Source organism: Otolemur garnettii, unplaced genomic scaffold (assembly GCF_000181295.1).
Source record: "Otolemur garnettii isolate 467f Iridium unplaced genomic scaffold, OtoGar3 scaffold00119, whole genome shotgun sequence".
Classification (NCBI taxonomy): Eukaryota; Metazoa; Chordata; class Mammalia; order Primates; family Galagidae; genus Otolemur; species Otolemur garnettii.
In genome coordinates this window covers 4,573,601-4,597,864 of record NW_003852514.1, presented here as the reverse complement: position 1 = coordinate 4,597,864, position 24,264 = coordinate 4,573,601, and the positions used below count along the sequence as shown (strand labels likewise).

The window sequence follows — 24,264 nt, the reverse complement described above, 5'->3', positions numbered from 1 at the left end:
CATGAGCCTGAGCTCCAGCCCTCCCTGGAGGGGAGGAGGAGACTAAGTTGGACTGCACTTCAATCACTTACATCTACATATGAAACCACAATAAAAACATTGACTATCAGTACTCAGGCAGCTTCCCTAAGGTGGTATTCTGTGCTGGGAGGAGCATACATCCTGACTCCACAGGGAGACCACACCACAAGCTCTGTGTTGTAGGGGCTCCAAGCCTCACCCCTACCATCTCTTCTTTTGGCTGCTTCTGATTTGTCTCCTTTTGCTATTAAACAACAACAACTTGTAATCAAATCATAAGTATACTACTTTCCTGTATTCTGAGAGTCATCCTAGCAGATTATCAAACCTTAGGGGATAGCTATAATCACTAAACTTGTGACTAGCCAGTTAGAATTGCAGGTGGCCTGGGAGGCCCCAAGGTTATGGCCATGTTGTGGCTAACTTGTGAAGGCTGGCCCTGCCCCGGGGGCTGGTGTCAGAGCTCATTTCAGGAGTCTTCCTCAGTTTCCTGAGCAGTGCTGCCCTGGAGAGGTGGCCCAACCACTGAAGTGGTGTCAATTCCCCTCCCCTGCCAAAAGAGCCCTTCTCTATATACTGCCCAACTCTGGGAACCTGTTTCAAACTAATGATCATCTTTAAATGTGACATCTGTTCCTTTGGACTTTTTTTATTGAGTACCATAAATCCAGAAAATTACTGTGGCTTTAATAGCTCACCAGTAAACCACCCTGGATATAAATGCTACCTAAGGCCCGGCTGCCCTGTGTCCCTCCTGGGACATGGTGATCTGTTTGCTGGTCACAGGCATGCTGCAGCCTGGTTTATTCCCTCACCCTCAAGCTCCATTTAATGTTTCTTTCCCTCCTCCACCAAAATGTTTATCAGTTCCCAATTGCTTTTAAGATAAGGCCATCCACCCAAGCTATGATATCCTGAGTCACTGTCATGTTCAGATCCATGATACATCTTGTCCCTTGTTTGAAAACAATACCCTGAGCTCTACAGAGGTTAAGATTAGCAAGATTCCCAAGGTGACACCATGCTGTGTGAGAAAGAAGCAGTGAGGCCTCCTGACTCCTCTCGATGTTCTCCCAGATCATGTTGCTGCTCTGTAATAACAATTCAATCTGTGATCTAAATATACCCTATGTGAACGGGCCAGCACTGTGGTATTGATTTTTTAAGTTAAAAATACAAGACAAACTCTCAGTCTTCTCCTACAAAACTGTATTTCTAAAGCTTCAGAATCCACAGACTTTGTTGGGCCATTTATCCAGGTCTCCTCCTAACAGGAATAAAGGGGAATAAGTTCCTCCAAAGAGGGAATGTAAAGCTCCCAAAGCCTGCTAGCACTATGCCTTCATTTGTTCTTGTGAACCACACAGGCCTCACTGCCTGCCCCTCCCCCCAACTCAGAGTTGCCTTTTTTGGGAAATTCTTCGCTCTCTAGCCCCAGAAAGAGCAGGTGCTGGTGGCCATGTCTGCACTAGATGATGCCACTTTCAGGCCAAAGCCAACTGCCAGAGATGGACATGGCATCCCAGCGAGGCCAATTTTTTTGACTGGCCAGTGATCAGAAGGAGTTCTTTTCTTGATGATTCTAAAAGACATGAGCGGTGGGTATTAATTCTGTGATATCATCTAAACCTCAGGCTAAGAGCCACGTAAGGATATAGACAAGCAACAGAGTACAATCCACGCAGAAAAGAGGAGAGAAGCCTAAGCCCCAGGTAATTTGCAAGTGAACCTGTCTGTGGTATAATTTTGCAACATTGCTCCTTATCTATTCCTCCCCCTTTTCTGGTCATTTGGATTAACTCAAATAGGTTTCTCTTCCTTGCAACCAGTGACTCCAGAAGGCATGAGACATACTTTCCTTTCTAAGATATGCTGATTCATCTACAAATGGAAAGAAGTGGCAGTATCTCTCATTAATATGATACAGATATTCAACTACAATCCAACACCTCCCCTATTTAACAGAACTCATGCATTTTAAGTAGGGAGAAACATGTGTCTTATTTCTTATCTGTATTCCCAGGGAGGGACTTCATTCAGCTGGAGCCAAAACCATATTTTATATAGCAACTGAAACTCAATTACAATTTATGGTTGTGGGTCCAGGGTCAGAATTCTAGCATAAATTGTCTATGCAACAAAATATGGAGAGATAAGAAAGGTAAGTGAGTTTCTCAAATTTTTCTGGTATCTTTAACCTTTTTTCAATTTGGTGAAGGGTAAATTTGATCATGTAATTGGTAATAACCAGTTATTGTTAAATGTGTGCCTGGTCTAGGGATGGGACACAATGAGAGTGTGTGATCCGAGGAAGAGATATTAAAATGGACCACAAAGCACTCTATGCCACATATGACCAGACTGAGCTATGGTCCCCTGAGAGCTGGTCCAAGGATGCATAAAGATCACATTGCTGTTTGGCATGCTGCTAAAGGCAAGCAGGACCCCTGCTTCTGGGTTGATATAATACATGGTAAACAGCACCAGGCAATGTCTTCAGCTTACTGTGGCCCAGGAAAAGTAGGAGAGCCCAACAGTGCTGATGGCTAAGGTAGACGGACTGCTGACTGTTGCAGGAGGGACCTTTCAGGCATTAAAAACCTCCTTGGTCTCACCAGACTCAGCTGATAAAAGAAAGCCCACACAGAGTGACAGTCAGAGTGCCTATTCTGTCTTCTCCATGACTCAGAGGAGTGGAGTCTATATCTATAAAGACACTGGCTGCCATATCTCCTTTATGAGGTGAGTGGTGTGTCCCACTCCTCTGCCTCATCTTCACATACTGTTCTTACAATGTGTCTCTCTTGTTGTAGAGAGCAGCGACCAGAACAACTGGTTGAGGTGGCACAGGATGATGACCTAACTATTGCACTGAGCCTGACGTTCAAGTTAATAAAAGATCACAGTAGATAAGGAATCTGAGCAAAATATTATCAGTTTAGTAGAAGTCTTTCAAGATCTTTATAATCAAAGAGTAGACTTTGTTTTCTAATATCCACAGGTCATTTACAAGAATTAATTATGTAAAGGCCACAAAGAGAATCTCAGTACATTTCAAAATGGAGAAAGTGTATGGATGACATTTTCTGACCCCAAAGCAGCTTGGATAGATTTTGTTTTCATAATACAAGTTTGAAGTTTCAAAATACCTTAACCAATCCAAAACAATGAACCCAGATAGCTTTTTAGTGAAATAGGAATTTTAAATTGCAATTAGACTGTTCAGAAATTATTGACAATGAGGACACTCCAAAAGGAATACAAGCAGAACCATAAGCACTGAACGAGACTGCCAGCTGACCAGCACTCCCTGCTTGGCTGTACTGTCTTGAAGCACAGAAATGCTTCTGTGTGGATTGGTAAATAAAATCGTACCAGTTTGAGCCTCTCTCCTGGGACCACCAACCCTCCTGAGGTGCAGCAGTGAAAAGGTTAATGCGGGCACAGCAAAGGTTGGCAGTGTCCCAAGGCAGTGTCCATTCTGACTGGCTAGTGCTCATACGGTTACTGGTAAATACTATGTTTAACTGCTTTCCTTATCAAACAAGAAAAATGTAAATAAAGGAATTGAGAATCTTTATATTTCTTAAAATTAGGGAAAAAAGAGCAAAATAAACTCAAGAAGAGCAGGAAGCATAAATGAATAAAAGACCCCAGTGTGTGGGCCTCTCTTGTCCCACCTTGCTGTCCCTACCTGTCCGGGGGCTGAGCCCAAGGAGTTTTGGGGGCCCCCCAGTGCTGCCTCCCACTTGGCAAGCCTTTCCCTCCCAGGTCTCAGGCAGCTCCTCTTTCTGGTCTAGCATCCCCTGCCTGCCAGCACTGGGGTCTCCTATCCTCCGCCCACGCCTTTGTCTAAGTCCCCTTATCAAATGTTCCTCAAGTCACCACCTTGAATTTGCCGTCATTTCTAGATTGGATTCTGACACTGGCATACTAACAGGAACTACCACTACCACAGCAAAGGAATGGAAAAGAAAACAGGGACGGGGGTTGGGGGAGAAATGTAATCTGAATTAAACAGTTATCTTTGACAATGCTATGTATGTACGGATCTGCAAACACACAGACATACAGGGAACTCTAAGCTCTCTTGTCTAGTTTCTCACATGTGCTACTCAGAAAACTTATTTGGAGAGAAATATATATACATATAAATATATAAGCATATATTTTATATACATATAAATATATATAAACATGAATACACATACATATAAATGTATAAATATAAATACTGTATATAAATATGTACATATGACTGTATTGTTTCCTGAGTTATTTATGACATTTGAACCCTAGTTGTGTGGTTATAATTCCCTTTCAAATTCCCTACCTTGCTTATTTGCTTTATTCTATCTAATTATATATATAGATATATGTACATATATATGTACATACATATACAAAAAGAAAAGAAAATATATATTTGAAAAACTAAAAAGCAGACTAAAAAAAAATATATATAGGAAAAAACTAGAAAAACCACAGAAATATGTGTGTGCGCCTACATACACACACGGACATATATAAAATTAGAAAATTAAAACCAGAGAGAGAAAGCAAGTAAAAACATTAGTAACATGGAAGGAGATTGTAATTGGCACTGGCAGGGAAAAACAGCTTTCAAAGAATTAAAAGAAATATATCTAAAGGTCTATAGAATAATATCGAATAATACCCCAAATCCTGATGCAATGTTTAATTTTCTGACAAAAATACACACTAATTTGTTGTTCACAACATTCAGAAACTTTACACCTTTTGCTTTTCTCATTGCACTTACATTGCTATTCCAAGTCCCGGACGTAATTTCATCCTATTGATATATATATAGATGATCTAAACTCCTTCATCAATTATATCACACTTTTCTGTGACAAACATATGTGCATAGTATATAGATTTAAATTTAATGTTTCAAAACTTTTTCATGGTCACCAGATCCAAGTGCTAAATGATTTCTTCCAGGTTGGGTAATGAATTATTTTTGTGGTTAGAGTTATCATCAGTATCCCTGGTTGTCTAGTGGTTAGGACTGGCACTCTGACCACTGCAGCTCAGGCTTTCATTCCTCATCAGAGAGAAAGATTTTAAATACAAACAAACAAAATAAATTATAATTAATTGTATACAACTGATCCAAAAATACATAAATGTGTATGAGAAATGTCACTTATCATAAAATCAGTTTTTAATGATTTACAAGTCAACAACTCAAACAATTAAGTCCAGCTTCAGTTTGATGAAAGTAAAGAATTGGAAAACACCTGACATGGAGTGAGGTTTGTCACCCAGTCCTGGGGTCATTCACTTTCTGGGAAGTATACAAAAAACGGTTCACCAAACTTTATCAGGTCATCAATGATTATAGTACTACTCTTTTACTGAGAGGTACATTAACTCAACAAAAGGCCAAAAAAAAAAATTGACATATTACTAATTTCATTATGCTTTTACAAATGCAATTTTTTGATAAAATGATTTTATATTAGCTCATTCTTTAAACGTGTTTTTGTCATGATCTTAGAGCTATAGATTTAATCATTCTATTTATGGAAACTCTGCCATGTAACAAAAATGGCAAAGCCAGTCCTCTTGGTCAAATCAATTAGCCAAATCACATTTTTTTTTGTCAGAAAAATTTCTGACCTCATTTTAAGATACAAATAAATGTGTTAATGAGCATTTAAAACATATTGTAAATATGACTAGAAAATAAAAGTTGCAATTAGTGAGTTAGATTACTAAAAGCATTCCAATAATATTGAAATGATAAAGATCTAATATATTTATCCATTTTTAAGTAAGGTATATAAACAAGATAATAAATCATTCTCATTACTTAATTTTCTATAGCACAATGTAATTTGCAGCTAAAATTACCAGTTGCTTAAGAAGAGGGGAGCATAATAGCCTTGGCATTCTTTCTGTAATTGTGCACATACAATTTGGTTTTAAGGGACAATTAAATGAGTCAAACCAGAAATAACTTCAACAATTGTCAGGCATAATTATCAAAATTGTTTCTGTATTTAAAAAAGTAAAAAGTATACATTGCTAAAAATAATCAGCCTAGCAGCTAGCATATACTTTTGTTTTGCATTACTAGTTGGGAAAACAATACTAAATGTTTTACAAGATGATGAACGACTGTAAAGAAATGGCTTATGGCTCGGCGCCTATAGCTCAACCGGCTAAGGCGCCAGCCACGTACACCTAAGGTGGCAGGTTCGAATCCCCAGCCCGGACCCGCCAAACAACAATGACGGCTGCAACCAGAAAATAGCCGGGCGTTGTGGCGGGCGCCTGTGGTCCCAGCTACTTGGGAGGCAGAGGCGGGAGACTCGCTTGAGCCCAGGAGTTGGAGGTTGCTGTGAGCTGTAATGCCATAGCACTCTACCCAGGGGGACAGCTTGAGGCTCTGTCTCAAAAAAAAAAAAAAAAAAAAAAAAAGAAATGGCTTATGATTTAATTTGATAAACTAGATTTTGACTACTGTAATTAGTAACAGATTTCTAATCCTAGAAGAATCAGATACAAACAAGTTTTATTCATGAATTATAGCCTTGAAAATGGTGATAATTCTGGGAAAGATCATGACTCTGTCTACAAGAATCAGTGGCAAAAAACTATATGGATTTGTTTCTTTGAAGGAACTGTTCTTTCAGACAAAGGGTGAGTCCTAAGGACAGGTGTAAAGAACTGTTTACATTTAGATGTTGGGGGAGGGGCTTCCAATATCCAGTATCTCTTACAGGTCCATCCATCCTTCCTTCTTTTCTCTCTTTCTTTCTCTCTCTCTCTCTCTCTCTTTCTTTCTTTCTTTCTTTCTTTCTTTCCTTCTTTCTTTCTTTCTCTCTCTCTCTCTCTCTCTTTCTTTCTTTCTTTCTTTCTTTCTTTCTTTCTTTCTTTCTCTCTTTCTCTCTTTCTTCAGAATCTCATTATGTTGCCCTGGGTAGAGTGCTGTGGCATCATAGCTCACAGCAACCCCAAACTCTTGGGCTTAAGCGATCCTTTTGCCTCAGCCTCCCAAGGAGCTGGGACTATAGGCGCCCACCACAATGCCCGGCTATTTTCTTGTTGCAGTTGTCATTGTTTAGCAGACCCAGGCCGGACTCGAACCTGCCAGCCTTGGTGCATGTGGTCAGGTTGTAACCCCTGTGCTAGGGGTGCCGAGCCTTATAGGTGCTTTCTTTCCCTTGCATTCCAATAAATCTTCCCAAGAACTCCTTTCACGGTAGACAGAGAACGAAAGAGGCAAAGTCACCAGAATGAAACCTATCATTGCTCCCCATACTACACATCTGTAGAATTCTAAATTTCACAAACACACAGGACAAAGCATCCCCTTTCCAATAGCATACTTCATTCTTAAACAACTATATAAAACAGGAACCAGGGGGAGCTTGAAGGAGTGAGGATGTCTGGATTCACTATTTTAAAAAAGGTTTTCTCTCTGTTTGATGCCCGTTAAGTTTTACACCCTGTGTGTAAGGCACCAGATTAAAATATGAGGGAAGTGAGGGGAGCATTGCCTTTTTGTGAAGAGTTACTATGAACAGGTTCATTCTAGCAGGTCAAATTTAGAAAAAAATAGATAGAAGTTGAGGTATGAGGACAGAGGTCCATAGAATATCCATGCTTGAGTACCTTTGGCAGTCTTTCATCCCAGGGAGTCCTCTTGTGGGCAGACCTCTGTCCCATGAGACTGAATGTCCTCAGGACAGAGATTGTCTGCCTCAACCACCCCTGCACCTGCAGTGCTGGCCACGGTGCCCTGCACATAGCAGTCACAAATGAATATTTGCAGAATTAGTTCATTCTTTCATGAAGAGAAAGGTGACATTTTAGAGGGGACTAAAGATGGGAACTGTTTGAATAATCCAAAAATGGTTTTACTTATGTAAAATGGTAAAGGTTGAATTTTTCATCCTGATTCATAGCCTCCTTGCCTGCCCACACACACCTGCACACATTTCTACTTAATCCTTTTGGAGTCCTCCCTTATCCTCCCCCATGTACTCACTATTCCATCTCAAGATGTCCTGAGTCCCTCTCTGTAGTATTCTACCACAGTCAACCAGGGCCTCACTCTCTGAAAGTTTTCCTGTTCTCACCCCATTGCAATGTTTCTTTTCAATGACCCATCCCCACAGTAAGTTCTTTTGGGGCAGTGACAACAGACACATCAACTTCTATGAAATGTCTCTGGTTAAAAGATATCTTGACTACAAAGGTCTTGCCCTTGAGGCAGCAAGACAGAACCCTTTGGTAGAGGAAGGGCCTCACTCAGTCCCTACGTGTGGCTGATTCCACTTGGGCTAGGAAGCTGCCCGTCCCATAAAGTGAAACATTGAAAGCAGTTGATTTCAAATGTCCCTTAACTCTGTCCACTCCTTTTGGAGAAGAACTCAAAGTTCAGAGCTGTGGCTTTGGTTAAAGTGCTCCACCTGCCATATTCAGTACGTCACCTTACAGGGGGACTATGGGAGTGCGTACTCAGATAACCTGTGGCAGGTCACCAGTGCCTGGCCCTTCTTTGTGCCTGTGCTCTGCTAATAATCCTGTCACTGTCCTGGAATTCTAGCCTCTTAGTCTGTTTCAGCACTTTCCTGGTGGCATTCAAATCTGTGTACTGTTCTCCCTCATTCTTTTTACTCAAACAACCACTTTTCTTCTCCCTTTCTCAACAGACTCTAAAAGACAAGTCTGCACACTCTTGGCTTCACTTCTTTAAATCTCACTGGTTGTATCCTGGCTACAAACTCAACCTCCAACTGAAACTTTTCTCAGAGAAACAAAAAGTAGGTGAGGAGACTCCTTCTTGCGAATTATAATCTGTTAGAGACGGGGGGGAGGGGTTCCCTTGCAAATACTATAGTGCTTTACAGAGAAGCCAGGAGCTCTGAGAGAAGCCTGGGGTGGGGGAGGGAAATCATCCACCTGAAAAAGAGAAGCAGATGCAGAATATGCTGCTCAGGAAGCAGAGCAAAGCCTTTTGTGCCTGGAGAATGTCACAGGCCCCGAGGCCCAGATTGAGGACACTTGCCTGTGAGGCATCATCTGCTCTGAGTCAGCAGGAGTGACAGGGAAGCATCAGTCTTCAGCAGTTCAGTGTGCCTGGTGCCTTCTTGAAACTATCCATCATGGCAGTGTCATCAGCAAGATTATGAGGAGGGCTCAGTGGATTTGATGTCACTGTTCTGCTGGCTTTCATAAAACAGTTCCAGGTCTCAGACCACAAGGCAAGCCAAGCTGACACGAAGGACCTCCCGCTTCTCACTCCTAACACTGCCCTACCTGCCTCAAATACATAAAAATGCTGAACAAGAGGCAAAGTTTGTGCATGTGTCCAAGTTCAATACCAAAGAGGTGTCAGGAATGAAGAGAAAACTAAAAGCCAGAGCACCCTGGTTAACACTGGGGCCAAAGGCAGGTGCAGCCATTTCATAGCTAGGCATGGAGCATGGCTTCCCATGCTCTTGTAGGAAGACAAATTCAGACCCCAGGTTCCTCACTGATTTAAACTGAGAAGACAGGCCAGTTTTTCTGTTATGGAAAAAAAAAAACCCTCAAATAACTGTACCTGGTAAAAAGCCAATCAAAAACTAGGTCAGTTAATTACCCAACCAATCAGAAGGGTTTCCCATTGCAACCACCCCTGCTGTAACCAATAAAAACCCTTGCATCCAGAGACTTGGGCCCCTCAGCACTCTCCTGCTGCATAGGGGTGATCTGAGGGTCCAAGCTCGAACTCAAATAAATGGCTCTTTTGTTTGTTGCATCGATATCGGCTCCAGGGTGGTCTTAGGAAATTACGACATCTGAGCACAACATTTGGGGGCTAGTCTGGGATTCCTAAAGCCCCTGAGGACTCTGATCTGAAGAGCTGGTAAGTGTCTTTCTGTGTCTGTGTCTGACATGTGTCTTTGTGTATCTTAGTGTAGGGCCTGAAAATCTGTATTGGTAGTGCCGGGTAAGGCTGGATTTGATCCCTCTGGTTTCTCTGTATGGATGGTATGAGTCACTCCCGCGAAATGGTGAAAGGCTATAGTCCTGCTTTCAGGTTTGCCTCCAGACTCCCGGAGGACTGACTTTGTCTTTTCTGTGTATGCTGTGTGTGTTTTTGGTTCTGTGTTGGATTGTTTGGATGGGAGAGATGGGACAAACACAGACGACTCCCTTGTCTCTTGTCTTAGATCATTTTAAAGATTTTAAGAACTGGGCCCCAAACCTGGGCCTCGTAGTTAGAAAAAAAAAATGAAAAATTTCTGTAAAAATGAGTGGCTGACTTTCAATGTAGGTTGGCCTACAGAGGGGACTTTCCACCTCCTGGTTATTTATCAGGTAAAAGATACCAGCCATGTACCGGTCACCCTGACCAGGTTCCCTACATTACAACCTGGCAAGACTTAGTAGCGGATCCTCCTGCCTGGCTGAAGCCAATTTTACCACCCCAGCAGGAACAACCAGGCGTGATTCTCACAATCTGTGAGAAATCTCACACAAAAGTATCGGCCAAAGCATCCACACCATTCTACCCTGTTTTGCAGGGTGGCGTGGAACCAAAGGCCATGTTCCCCCCCATCAATCTCCCTCTAGTCTGCTGCAGTGGAGACCACCCCCCTCCAGGGAGGCAAACACAGTTGAAGGATCTGTGAGCAGCCTGCCTTATACCTGGCAGCGGGCCCGTGGTGACCTTCCCCAACCAATAGCTGACTCAACTACCCTGCCACTCTGGGCTATAGGACCTGTGGATGAGGATGGGAATCAACCCCTTCACTATTGGCCTTTCGCTACTAGTGATTTGTACAACTGGAAAGTGCAAAACCCCAAATTTTCAGAAAAACCAACAGCTCTAATTGATTTGTTAGACTCTATTCTCTTTACCCATCAGCCCATCTGGGATGATTGTCAGCAATTATTACAGGTGCTTTTTATAACCGAGGAGAGAGAGAGAACCCAGGTGGAAGCCTGGAAGATGGTCCTGGGTGATGATGGGAACCCTATTACTAATCAGGCATTGATAGATGTTGTGTCCCCACTAGTCCACCCAGACTGGAACTATAATACTGCAGAAGGTAAGGAGAGACTCCAGGTCTACCACCAGGCTTTAATGAGAGGTCTCAGAAAAGTGGCTCAGAAGCTGACTAATTTGGCCAAGGTAGGAAATGTCCAACAAGAAAAGACTGAGTCTCCTGCTGCCTTCTTAGAGAGAATCATGGAGGCGTTTCGTACTTATACGTCCATGAATCTGGAGGCTGAGAACAAAGCTGCTGTAATCATGGCCTTTGTTAATCAGTCCCCCCCCCCCGATATCAGAAAAAAGCTTCAGAGAATAGATAGGCTAGCTGAGAAATCTTTACAAGACCTGTTGATGGTAGTGGAGAAAGTATATAACAACCAAGAAACCCCAGAAGAAAAACATGCCCAGACACTGGCAGCCACCAATAGAAAACAGACACAAGAATTAGCTAAAATCCAGCTTGCCTCCACTGCGAGGACCCCCAGAGAACGAGAGTGGAGACTGCGGAAGCTCGCCACTGGTGATGGTAAGGAACCGTAGCGGGGGTGGGGTGGGGCACCTAACGTTACACAAGGATCAATGTGCATACTGCAAAGAAAGTAGACACTGGGTCAAAGAATGTCCAAAGAAACAAGGGCAGTCACTACACAAAACACACATACTGGAATTGGGAGAACTCAGAGATTAGGGGAGTTGGGGTTCAGATCCTTTCCTCGAACCCAGGGTAACTCTAAAAGTGGAGGGGACCCCCATCAATTTCTTAGTAGACACAGGTGCCCAACATTCAGTCCTTATAGAAACCTGGGGCAAATTGACCAGCAAGAAATCTTGGGTCCAAGGGGCCACTAGGGTGAGACAGTATGACTACTCAAAGAACCATGAATCTAGGCGTGGGCTGAATATCCCACGCATTCATGGTAATCCTAGATTGCCCCTACCCATTATTGGGCCAAGACTTACTGAATAAGATTGGGGCCCAGATTTCCTTTGAACAAGGGGGAAATCGAGTCACATATGGGAAAGGCCATCCTATCCAGGTCTCTATGGTACTCTTGGAGGATGAATACCAGCTTCATCAGCAGTCCACCAATCTTGATGTAAATATGGCTAGCTGGCTGACCGCATACCCATCAGCATGGGTGGAAACCAGCGGGATGGGCCTGGCTCAACACCACCCTCCCATCCTGGTGGAACTCAAGCCCAGGGCCAAACCAGCCTGAGTAAGGCAGTACTCAATGTCACAGGAAGCAAGAAGGGGTATTATGCCACACATCAGGTGCCTCCTTGAGGTAAGAATTTTGGTCCCATGCCAATCTCCTTGGAGCACCCCCTTGCTCCCAGTCAAGAAACCCCTCACCAATGATTACCCACCGGTGTAGGACTTGAAAGAAGTCAACAGATGGGTAATGGATATATAGCCTTCCATAAGCTCCCTACCCACCACCCTGACATGGTATACTGTATTGGATTTGAAGGACGCCTTTTTCAGTCTGTCACTGGCACCACAAAGTCAAAACCTGTTTGCATTCGAGTGGAATGATCCAGAAAAAGGCATCAATTGACCTGGACTAGACTGCCTCAGGGATTCAAAAATTCCCCCACTATCTTTGATGAAGAATTGCATGAAGACCTTGGTGAATATTGTAAACACCATCCTAACCTCACCCTCCTTCAGTATGTGGATGACATCTTAATAGCCATAGACGACGAATCAACCTGCATGCAGGGAATGCGAGACTTACTCATGACCCTGGGGGACCTAGGATACAGAGCATCTGCCAAGAAGGCGCAGATCTGCTGACAATCCATAAGTTACCTAGGCTATATTCTAAAAGATGGACAGAGATGGCTCTCTGAAGCCAGAAAAGAAACAGTCCTAAGGATCCCCATTCTCGCTTCACCAAGACAAGTCTGGGAGTTCCTAGGGTGAGTTGGGTTTTGTAGACTTTGGGTCCCTGGATTTGCAGAGATAGCCAAACCCTTGCATGAAGCAAGCAAAGGAGGGCAGCCTTTTAACTGGACTGAGGATATGGAATGGGCCTTTCAGAAGTTAAAAACCACCCTCCTGACCTCTCTGGAGCTTGGTCTCCCTGACATCACCAAGCCCTTCCACCTTTATATGGATGAATGCAAGGGGGTGGCTAAGGGTGTTCTGACCCAAACCTTGGGTCCATGGAACCAGCCATTGGCTTATCTATCAAAAAAACTGACCCAGTAGCAGCAGGCTGGCCTCCTTGTTTGCGCATCATAGCCATCACTGCTCTGTTGGTCCGAGATGTGGACAAACTGACCCTAGGGCAAGAACTACTGATAACCACCCTTCACACCATTGGAGGGGTACTGAAACAACCCCCCGATTGGTGGATGAGCAATGCATGGATGACACACTATCAGAGCCTGTTACTGAACCCACCATGAATCTGATTCCTACCCAGAGTTACCCTGAACCCCCCCACTCTGCTGCCTAAGCCAGAAGCAGACATCCCCCTCCAGACATTCTAACACAGGTCCACGGTCTCCACCAGAACCTGACCAATCAACCACTGCCAGGTGCTGAAGAAACCTAGTACACGGATGGGAGCAGCTTCATACAAGATGGCCAGAGGTACGCGGGGGTGGCAGTAGTCTCAGAAACTGAGACTCTCTGGGCAGAAGCCCTCCTGGCAGGGACCTCAGCTCAGAAGGCCGAACTTATAGGTCTAACCATGGCATTAACCCTGGGCAAAGAAAGAAAAATTAATATCGACATAGATAGTCGCTATGCCTTTGCCACAGCCCACAAACATGGCACCATCTATCAGGAAAGGGGCCTGTTAACTGCTGAAGAAAAAATTGTGAAAAATAAGCAGGAGATTTTAGACCTACTAACTGCCATATGGTTACTGACATAGGTATCCATTATTCATTGTCCAGGACACCAGAAACTTGCCACCCCCATAGCAAGAGGGAACCACTGGGTGGATCAGGAAGCCAAGAGAGTTGCTCTGGAAGTAGATCTGATATTAGCCCTGCAGTTTCCAGATCCTGGTCCCCCAGAATTACCTGAACACTCAAATTACACAAAACAAGACTTAGCATGGATGCAGAAAATACCCATGACTAAATGCTGTGACGGTTGGTGGCTCACTTGTGACGGTAAAGTTTTATTGCCTGCAGAACTGGGACTGCAAGTGTTGCAACGCATACATCACACCACCCACATAGGCACCAGGAAAATGAAAGATCTCGTCTGCCATGCCAATATCAAAATAGAATAATTAGATGCCAAAGTGGGTCAGATAGTGACAGCATGCAAAGCATGCCAACTAACCAATGCAAGATCAGTCTCCAACAGCCAGGGTTCCCGGTTATGGGGTAACAAACCACATACTTATTGGGAAGTTGACTTCACTGAAGTCAAACCCGGAAAGTATGGATATAAATATCTTTTAGTCTTTATAGATACTTTTTCAGGATGGGTAGAAGCTTTGCCTACCAAACATGAGACAGGGCAGGTAGTAGCCAAAAAGATTCTGGAAGATCTTCTGCCCAGGTATGGATTCCCCATCCAATTAGGCTCTGACAATGAACCAGCCTTTATTTCTGAGGTAACCCAAGCGGTAGCAACAGCAATGGAGGCAAATTGGAAACTATATTGTGCATACCAGCCTCAAAGTTTAGGGCAAGTAGAGAGAATGAACAAAACTCTAAAAGAGACCTTGACTAAATTAACCCAAGAGACTGACAGGGACTGGGTGACTCTCCTTCCCTATGCCCTTTATAGGGTCAGGAATTCCCCCTATGTGTTAGGACTCACATCCTTTGAAATTATGTTCGGTAGACCCTCCCCTATCACCCCTAACTTGAAATCCCAGTTACTAGCAGAATTTGAAGATTATAACCTGCTCTTTTCTTTACAAAGTCTCCAGTGGGGCCACTCAGGTGTTTGGCCACACCTTAAAGCCATTTACGAGGCCAAACCTACGCCAGAGCCGCACAACTTTCACCAGGTGACTGGGTGTACATCAAGAGATGCTGACAGGAAACACTCAAACCCCGGTGGAAAGGATCTTACGTCGTTGTCCTGACAATGACCACCGGCCTTAAGGTCAATGGCATTACCTCCTGATTCACTATACCCACGCCAGGCTAGCAGATCCCATTGCCATCAGAGAGAACTTTATCCCACTATACCCACACCAGGCTAGCAGATCCCATTGCCATCAGAGAGAACTTTATCCCACTATACCCACGCCAGGCTAGCAGATCCCATTGCCATCAGAGAGAACTTTATCCCACTATACCCACGCCAGGCTAGCAGATCCCATTGTCATCAGAGAGAACTTTATCCCACAATGGAAAATTGAATGGGACAGAGACACCGCTTATGGAGCCCTGAGGTCCGACATAGACTTGGACATAGAGAGAATGGAAAAATCTATCTCTCATCTTCAAGAATTCCTTAATTGGTCCCCCTAGTTGATAACTCTGGTATCTACCCTTGCCAGACCCATACTCATACTGCTATTACTGTTAACCATTGGGCCCTATGTCATCAATAGGCTCCTCATTTTTATCAAAGAGCGAGTGGGAGCGGTGCAACTCATGGTTCTAAGATCACAGTATAGACCCATAGCAGATATCATAGATCTGGGAACCACTGCTCAGGACCCATGATTGGGTCCTCTTGGTCACAAGACAAGGGGGGAATGAGAAGACAGGCTAGTTTTTCTGTTACAGAAAAAAAAAGCAGATAACTGCCCCTGATAAAAAGCCAATCAAAAACTAGGTCAGTTAATTACCCAATCAATCAGAAGGGTTGCCTGTTGCAACCCTTCTGTAACCAATAAAAACCTACTGTAACCAATAAAAACCCTCACATCCAGAGACTCGGGGCCCTCAATACTCGCCTACTGCGGAGGGCTGATCTGAGGGTCTGAGCTCGAACTTGAACTTGAATAAATGGCTCTTTTGTTTGTTGCATTGGTATCGGCTCCAGGGTGGTCTTTGGGAATTACGACATCTGGGCACAACAAGACCTTAAGTAGAAAAGAGACAGTGCTGCCCAACAGCCCAGGGCTCCAAAGAGGTCAAGAACAATAAGAATTGCCAAATGGAGGCGTCCCCCAGACCTAAATAAACCACCAATGGATGTGGAACCAGAATTCATACTAGTAAAGAGACATGCACAGTTGCCCCTCCCAAACAAAACTTGACAACAAAATTTCCCTGGATGAGTAAATCCCAGAAGGCCCTGAAGAGGTGAATAGGAACTATCCCTTTGGAATACTGCCATGTTCAGACCCATGGGACTCTCAGGAAGAGACTCCACCAGGAAAGTCAGCAGGCAAAACAATGGGAGACTCTGAACCCCAAGAACTCAAAATAATAAAACAGCCTGACAGAACCTTTCAAATAAGAATGTCCCTTTTCATATCATGAATTATCCTGGAAAACAAAAAAAGAAAAAGAAAAAAGTAAATTAATATTATTAAATTGCTCAAAGAGATAAGTAAGAAATAGAAACCATAAGATAATATCAGGACCTTGGGAGAAAGAACAAGTTGATTTGCAAAAGAATCAAAGGAATTCTATATATGACCTATCTAGTCATTGAATAGGGAACTCAGAATGGGTTGAAAGAGCAAACTTCAGAGAATAAAGCCTATTGGAAGGAAGAGAAGAGACAATCACTCAGAGTGTAGCATTGAGAGGTAAAGATGTAGAAAATAGGAAGGCTTCAGTAATGTGGAAGAAGAAGGAAAAGGTCCACCACATATTAACAGTAGTGCCAGACAGAAACTTAGAAAATGGGAGAGGGGCTGTTGGAAAGGAAGATGATAGAAAAGTTACAGATGTGAAGAAAACATAGTTCCTAAAATTGAGGGAGCACAGCAAGTCCCGATCAGAATAAATTAAATAAACCCACACATAGATACAGCATAGTGAATCTGCAGAATATAAAAAGACATCTACTTTTTTTCTTTTTTTGAGACAGAATCTGACTCTATCACCCTGGGTAGACACAGCTGTGGCATCACAGCTCACAGCAACCTCAAACTCTTGGGCTCAAGTGATTCCCATGCCTCAGCCTCCCTAGTAGCTGGGACTATAGGTGCCTGCTAGTATGCCTGGGTAGTTTTTTCTATTTTTAGTAGAAATAGGGTCTCACTCTCCGTCAGGCTGATCTTGAACCCCTGAGCTCAACCAATCTGCCTGTCTTGATCTCCCAGAGTACTAGGATTATAAGTGTGAGCCACCACACAGGCCAAAAGACATCTACCTTAATAAACAAAAGGTAAGGAAAGAGTATCCCTTTGGCAGCACATATACTAAAGTTAGAATGATACAAGAGAGGATAAACATGGCCCGTGCATAAGGATGACACACAAATTCGTGAAACTTTCCATGTTCTTTTTTTTTTTTTTTTTTAGAGTCAGGAACAGAAAGTTAAACACTGCATGTTCTTCTCATATGTGAAAGCTAAAAAGAGATGCTCTCATAGAAGGGAAAAGTAGGACAGAGGATACAGGAGGAGAGAGGATGGGTAAAAGGCAGGGAGGGACCCAGAGAGATTTGTTAAAGGCTATACAATTACAGCTAGACAGGAGGAGTAGGTTCTAGTGTTCTATACCACTGCAGGGTAACTATAATTAATAGCACAGTTTCCAGTAGCTGGAAGGAGGATAGTGAATGTTCCCAACCCAGAGAGGGATATGTGAATTACCCTGACCACTATACGTGTTGTGTATGGAAACACCACTATGTGCTCCCTGAATTTGTACAGTTATTATCTATTTTAAAAAGCAAAATAAAGTAATGGCAATTAGGAAAAAACACGTTTTTACAAAGCAGCAAAGGACTTTAGAAAACAGTGTAATAATATATTTAAAGTGCCAAGGGAAAAATTTAACAGCTAGCCTACAACATTTCTAAGTTGACCGCCCAAGGTGGAGCAAATGGGGAGACATTGGGAGGGGGTCAACATAAGGGACTGGGCCTACTGTACAGATACATACATGTGGTACATGTCCCATCTGTGAAAATTAGGTCAATTTAAGAAGGTGGTGAACTCTGGAGCATCTACGGCACTTAGCAAGTCTGTAATTTAAGAGTGAGGGTTAGCGCAAATTTAACAAAGGCCCAGAGAGTTTTCCCCTCTAAGTAGCTTAAGGGTTATTTTAGCACAAAGGATATTGAATTTAGAAGTGAGTTGTGTTTAAGAAGCCATATGAAGTGAAGAAACTGGCAAACGTTTTGATTCATCTAAATATGAACTGACGGTGAAAATAATGATAAATGACCAGACTTGGAAGTTTATAAAAAGAAAGAAAGAAAAGCAGCCGCAAGTATGGAAAGTGGAGGGGGAGCGAGCCATTGTAAGGCTTCTGTGGTGATAGAGGGCAACCCAGAGATTAATTAACTTCAGGCTTTGTAAAGTTAATTATGCCTCTTAAAAACTGAAAGCTAACCACTAAAAGAATCAAAAAGAACACGTTACTTTCCAAGCCGGTAAGGGAGAGAGAAAGCTGCAAAGGAAATGTGGTCGATCCAAGAGAGAGCAAAGAGGGAAAAAATAAAAGACAAAAAAGCATGGTGGGCCTCCTTCTTAATTTTTTTTTTTTTGCTAATCCTCCCCTTGGCACTCCATTTCCTCTCCTTTCCTCTCACTACCTGACCTCTTGATTTACAGAAATGTTGAAGCTTCCTGGAAGGTGCTCTACCTCCTGCGGCCAGCTGGCGAGTCTTGGTGTCTGCACTTAATGGGCAGAGCCTAAAGATGTTTCCTTGCAGGTGTGCATGGCAGGGGGTTATCTCAAAGTATTGATTCCTGTGTTTCCTGTTGTCTTTAACTTGCTCTCGGTTCCAAAGGATGGGTTCCCTCCTCCCCCAGCCCACTGCCAAGAGGAATTAAAGATAAAAGGGTCCCGTCAAACCAGCACACTGTACCCCATGACTGCATTAATGCACACAGCTATGATTTGATAAAAATAATAATAATAATAAAATAAAGATAGAAGGCTCACAGCCTCTGCAAAATGAGTTTCTTAGTCTCCAGGGAGCGGAAGGGGCTGTGGGGAGGAAAGGCATCCTGGATGTGGAGGGAAAACAAGGCTGGAGGACCAAAAAGGCTGATCCCACACCCCCTTTTCCTTGAACTGTGGACCCCCAAACAATCCATCAATCTGGAACAGTCCCCACACCTCTGCCCTGAAATAAGAATGAGGGGCTTATATATCTTGGGTGGGGATAGTGAAGAAGGCCCCTTGCCCACTGACTGAGATGGAATGAAGGAGAACCAGATGGAAATTTTTCTACCAGCTGTGAAGCAGTTGTGGTCCCAGGACTGCTGTGCACTGCACAACTTAGGGGCATTCATTCACACAGCCTGGGAAGTAAATGCCAGCCCTGGAGTTGTGCAGTGTGCAACCTGCACAGCATGCCTGGTGACACAGTGAGCCTTGATTCAACTGCCTGCATCCTGACAGAGACTCTCTCCTTGACCATCTCTAGTCAAGGCCCTCTGAACTCTCTTTTCAAGTAGGCCTTGGCATTGGCCTAGGAGAACTTCAACTTGTACCACAAATGAGTTCATCCACCCACCCCTATCCACATGGAAAAGGGCCTGAACAAACACTAGCATCATTTCTATCAGCTCAAGGCAGCTGTTCCCAGGATGACAGCTCCAGCCCCCTTAAAATGTCTGCCTGAGAAAACTCAGTGCTGCCAAAAGAATTTATTATTTGTTCTAGCTGACACCTGAGGATTTGCATCTAAGCTCACTTTTACTTTTGAAAGTTTGAAATTATAAACCCGTTCCTGCCCCTTTGAGACATAAATCCACCAACACCCAGAAATGTCCCCTCAAGGACCTGGGGGCAAATATCCAAGAAGATTGCTCTCCTGTCTCTCACTTCCTGTGGGAGGATAAGAGCCTAACTTTGAGGGCAGCTTGCTCCAACTTGCAAAGCTACTTTCTGTCCCAAGGATAGGAGAAGTGTGTTTCTCCAGGGAAATGCAAGTTAGCAAACCAACCCAGATGGCCTAAGCTCATAGACCACCCCCCATCTCCTCTTTAGCAAACACCAATTTTAGGGGTCTCCCACCTTCTGTCTCAGGGGAGTTAGGCTCAGTCTATGTGGAGGGCTCTTGCTTCCCACAGTAGTGCTGAATAGGAGCTTAACTAATGTCCAGCTTTGTTTTTCTCTGACTGTCCCCAGCTGGGCTAAAAGTTCCAGGAGGGCAGGGCTGTGCCTGTCTTACATAGTCAGCCATCACCAGAGTGAAGAGGTTCAACAAATATAAGTCTAATGAATAAATGAGTATGAGCCCAAGATTTGTTTCACTTGATCTGCACTGAGACAGGGAGTTGCTACCATTAATTGTCATCTTGCAAAACTACAAATCCACAAAGAAAATGACTTGGGGTTTCTTGAACAACATCTACTGCTGATTAAGAAATGGAGTGGGGCAACTGGTGGGGACCCTTCTGTTGTGTTGGAAGCTTTCCTATCATCTTCTAATAAACTATCATTCTATTGCTTCTGCTAAATAAACAACAACAACAAAAAAGAAATGGAGTGATTTCACTGCTTTGGTTTTCTTATGCTTACTCAACAAACTGTACATGAGTTGTACAAAATGGTATTCAATTCCAACCCTTCTTCTGAGATTTCCTTATGATAATAATGAACTTTCACAATTATGGAGCAAGAAAATTCACTGCTTTGACACCTACTGGTATGTATTTACTATGGCACAGAGGTATAAAATTTTCTAACTACAACCTGCCAAGAATTGCAGAAATTATTCATACCTTTAGCTAAATAGTCACAACTGGCACCCTTGTTAAACAAAATTTCGTCTGTGTAATAACAGCTTCAAAATAAATCTTTTGTGTAAGACAAAGAGAGGTCATTTATAATTCAACTTGTGCTTTTTTTTTTTTTAGCAATATACTTCTAAACATAATGAATAAAAGATATTACCTAATAGCAAGAACTGTCAGCTATTAAATACAAGTAACTTAAGAAAGTGGGACACAACTGCAAAGGGTTTTTATCATCAAAATGCAAGTATGCTTGTGATATGTCACTGTGACAGACCATAGCCATTTGAAAAGTAGTGTGGCTTTACTTTTGCAAGAAACAAAAACATTCTTATCCTTTGTTCAGTAATCTCACTCCAGGATTTATCTTTAAGGAATATCCCAGAAGAAGGAAAAGAAATAAGGTATGGGATGTTCACTGCCATGCAATTTGCAATATTACACAAAAGAGGAAACTGACAGTGGACTGTCCCAATAAATTAGGACTAGCAGCTTATTAGAGCATTTTACAACTATCACAAACAATGATTATGAAGACAATGTAGCAAAATGAAATCATTTGAAATATTAATAGAAGTATAAAAAGTAGGGAGAAAAAAGTATATCAATACTATGATTATAACTTAGAATAACTATCCATGTATCTGGACCTGGAAAGAAATATGCAAAAAGAAAATAAATTTCTGTTTAGTTCTATATTATTGTCATTATTGCTGTATGTTTTTTTAAGGGTCTAAAAATCCCAAAATACATAAGCACAATTTTTTAGATAAGAGAGAGAAACCCTATGAGGCATAGATCTTGACCAAAATCTGTGAGAAACTTGCATACAGCAGAGTGCAGTTTCTGTGCCTAGACTCTCAACATTCGAATTCAGGCTGTGCCACTGACTAGGTAGGTATCCTGTAGCAAGTTACTCAACCTCCATGGGCCATGGTTTTCCCATCTATAAAGCAATTCCTACTTGTATTTCATATCATTACTGTGAGGATTAAATAAGTGCTTAAAATGTATCTGGAGTGCCATGAATAGTTCAATGTTGGTTAAGCATTATTTTTATTGATATCAAGGAATTTCTTTATACAGAAGACTCCTTTCCACAAATTTCTCCAAAGCTCTAATAAATAAGATGAACTTTAATTCTACCTGAGGCATAAATCATGCTCACTTCACATGCACTATCATTTACTTAGTTCTTTAAATACATTTGGATATTTAGAAATTTTCTTTTGCTTTTATGTACTAATTTCAGTGAAATCTTCATGCATATAATTTTTTTCATTAGTAGCAAGAATTCAGTACAGATATTTTTCTTCACACAAGACCATTCTCTGGACAGAAGTCATTGCTGATGAATTCTCTAAGACTCTCTAGCCTAGGGCCTAGGAGAATTGCTAAATTTCTTAGGTGACTTTATTCAGGAAAAAAGGTGTGGATAGTGTGATTTTGAAGACAATTGCAACTTTACCAAATGTGTACCTTAAATCATAAATCTACTCTGGGAAATGTAAAGATGAATTAATTCTGGCTATTCCATTACTGTTTTTCTTATAATAATGGTCCTAAGAATGCTATAGATTTAGAGATAAGCCCTCTGGCATCCCACAGTATGGATTCTCAGTTCAGCTTCTGGCATCTTTTCTCCTTCACCAGGGACACATACAGAGATCTTCTCTGCACATTCTGCCTTTACAGAGTCCTGGACGTCCATTGTCTCAACTATAACCTTGAACAAAGACTCAGAATATGCTTTTCTATCTTACAACACTGCCCCCATGCACCCCACCACCACCACACACACTAGAGTCCTGTGATTGGAACTGCCTCTTCCATTTGGACTGGTCTCTAACTCACCATGCATAGCTAGCAGAGGAACTCAGACTGGCCAGTCAAGGGAGATTTCAAGGAAAAGTAACATTAAGGGCCAGTATGTGGTGGACTTGAGTCCAGCCTAGACTGAGGCTGTTACTTTCTGCCCATGGTTTTCAGACTAGGTATACACACAACTCCCTTTTCACAACTGCCCTTCTCCTATGGTTCAAATTAACACAGGAATGTCTCTTCCTTACTATGAAGCTTACATTGATTATGGATATGAAAATCCTCTGGAAAAAGAAGAAAGGGTTAATGTGATTGAGTCCTATGTGAAGCTTCCTTCTATTGAGATACTTTGGTAAGGCTTCCAGTCTTCCCATTTTTATAACTCTTTTTGTTAAGGGCAAACCATGAAAATACAGAATCAGATGAGCATTTTGGCCCACATTGCTGTGGTCATTAATAAGATGTACTATTAAAAGAAATAAGAGTGGGGAGGCAGGAGAAGTAATAAGTTTTTGTTTCTTTCATCTCCCAGCTGAAGCCAAATAGTGCACTGCTCCTGATGGAGATGCCCTAAGAGCAAAACAGAGGGCAGAGTACAAAATATTTGGGGCAGTAGAGCCCTATTTCATCTATTTCATCAGACAAAAAAACATAGCAAAGCTCCACGTCTTACCTATGTAAATATCTTAGAAGGAGAACTTAGAGGTGGGACTGGGATAGAATCTCAGCAACACATGCGAACACAGGCTTATTGGAAGCTAAAAAATAGGAAGGTAGGATTTTCTGACAGAGTAAATCTGATTTGGCTGATTTGTTTGCCAAAGAAGATTGGCTTTGCAAATTTGATTAAAAGGTGGGCATCTTAACTAATTGAATGACATGAATGAGCCAAAAATCTGCCACTCTTAAGTTTTTGACAAAAACATTTAAAATATAATTAAAAATGACTGCATCACATGAGCAAATTATTGGTTTCCATCAGAGAAAGCACGTCTAATGAAAGAATAACAAGGACAATAAATAGTCCCTTGGAAAAGCCTATTTGTGGTAAACATTTCAAAAACTGGAAAAATGACTTTAATTTGGGCCAAGCAAGTCCTTTTGGGAATCACCTGGTTCTAGTACTTCAAAAAGAAATTGAAAGAGAACCTAATCAATTGTCAGATGATAGAAACTTAAAAGTAATTTTTGTGATTTTTCTACATGAGCCGGAGAAGGAGTTTTAAAAATTGAGACATGAGTGACTTCTTTCATTTCTATCTACTTATTCACAGATCTTTTCTATAACCCTGCCCCCAGATATAAACAGAATTAAGGCTGAAAATTGTAAACATGCACATATATAACTGATGTTGAAAACTGTCCCATCCTAGCAGAAAGTATAATAATACTCATTCATGAGTACTGACCAGTGTAGAAATAAATGCCCCTTCCTTCTGAGTACAAAACATATTGCTAATACAATGTTATATTTTTCCTATAAAAACTAAAAACATACTATGTTGTGATCAATATTGTACTAATTGTAAGTGAAAGAATATATCAATTCAGGTATTTCTAATATATGGGAAAACTCCATGTGTGCAAT

General features: G+C 42.1%; 1 protein-coding gene and 1 non-coding gene across 3 annotated transcripts in view; one reads left to right on the top strand and one right to left on the bottom strand.

Moving 5' to 3' along the window:
• HECW1 (HECT, C2 and WW domain containing E3 ubiquitin protein ligase 1) overlaps window positions 1-24,264 on the bottom strand; it is a 419,352-nt gene that overhangs the window by 320,692 nt on the left and 74,396 nt on the right. The gene's annotated exons all lie outside the window — the stretch shown is intronic.
• LOC111727716 lies at window positions 17,336-17,442 on the top strand. The gene has a single exon (XR_002775199.1). It is a non-coding gene; the product is annotated as a U6 spliceosomal RNA (small nuclear RNA).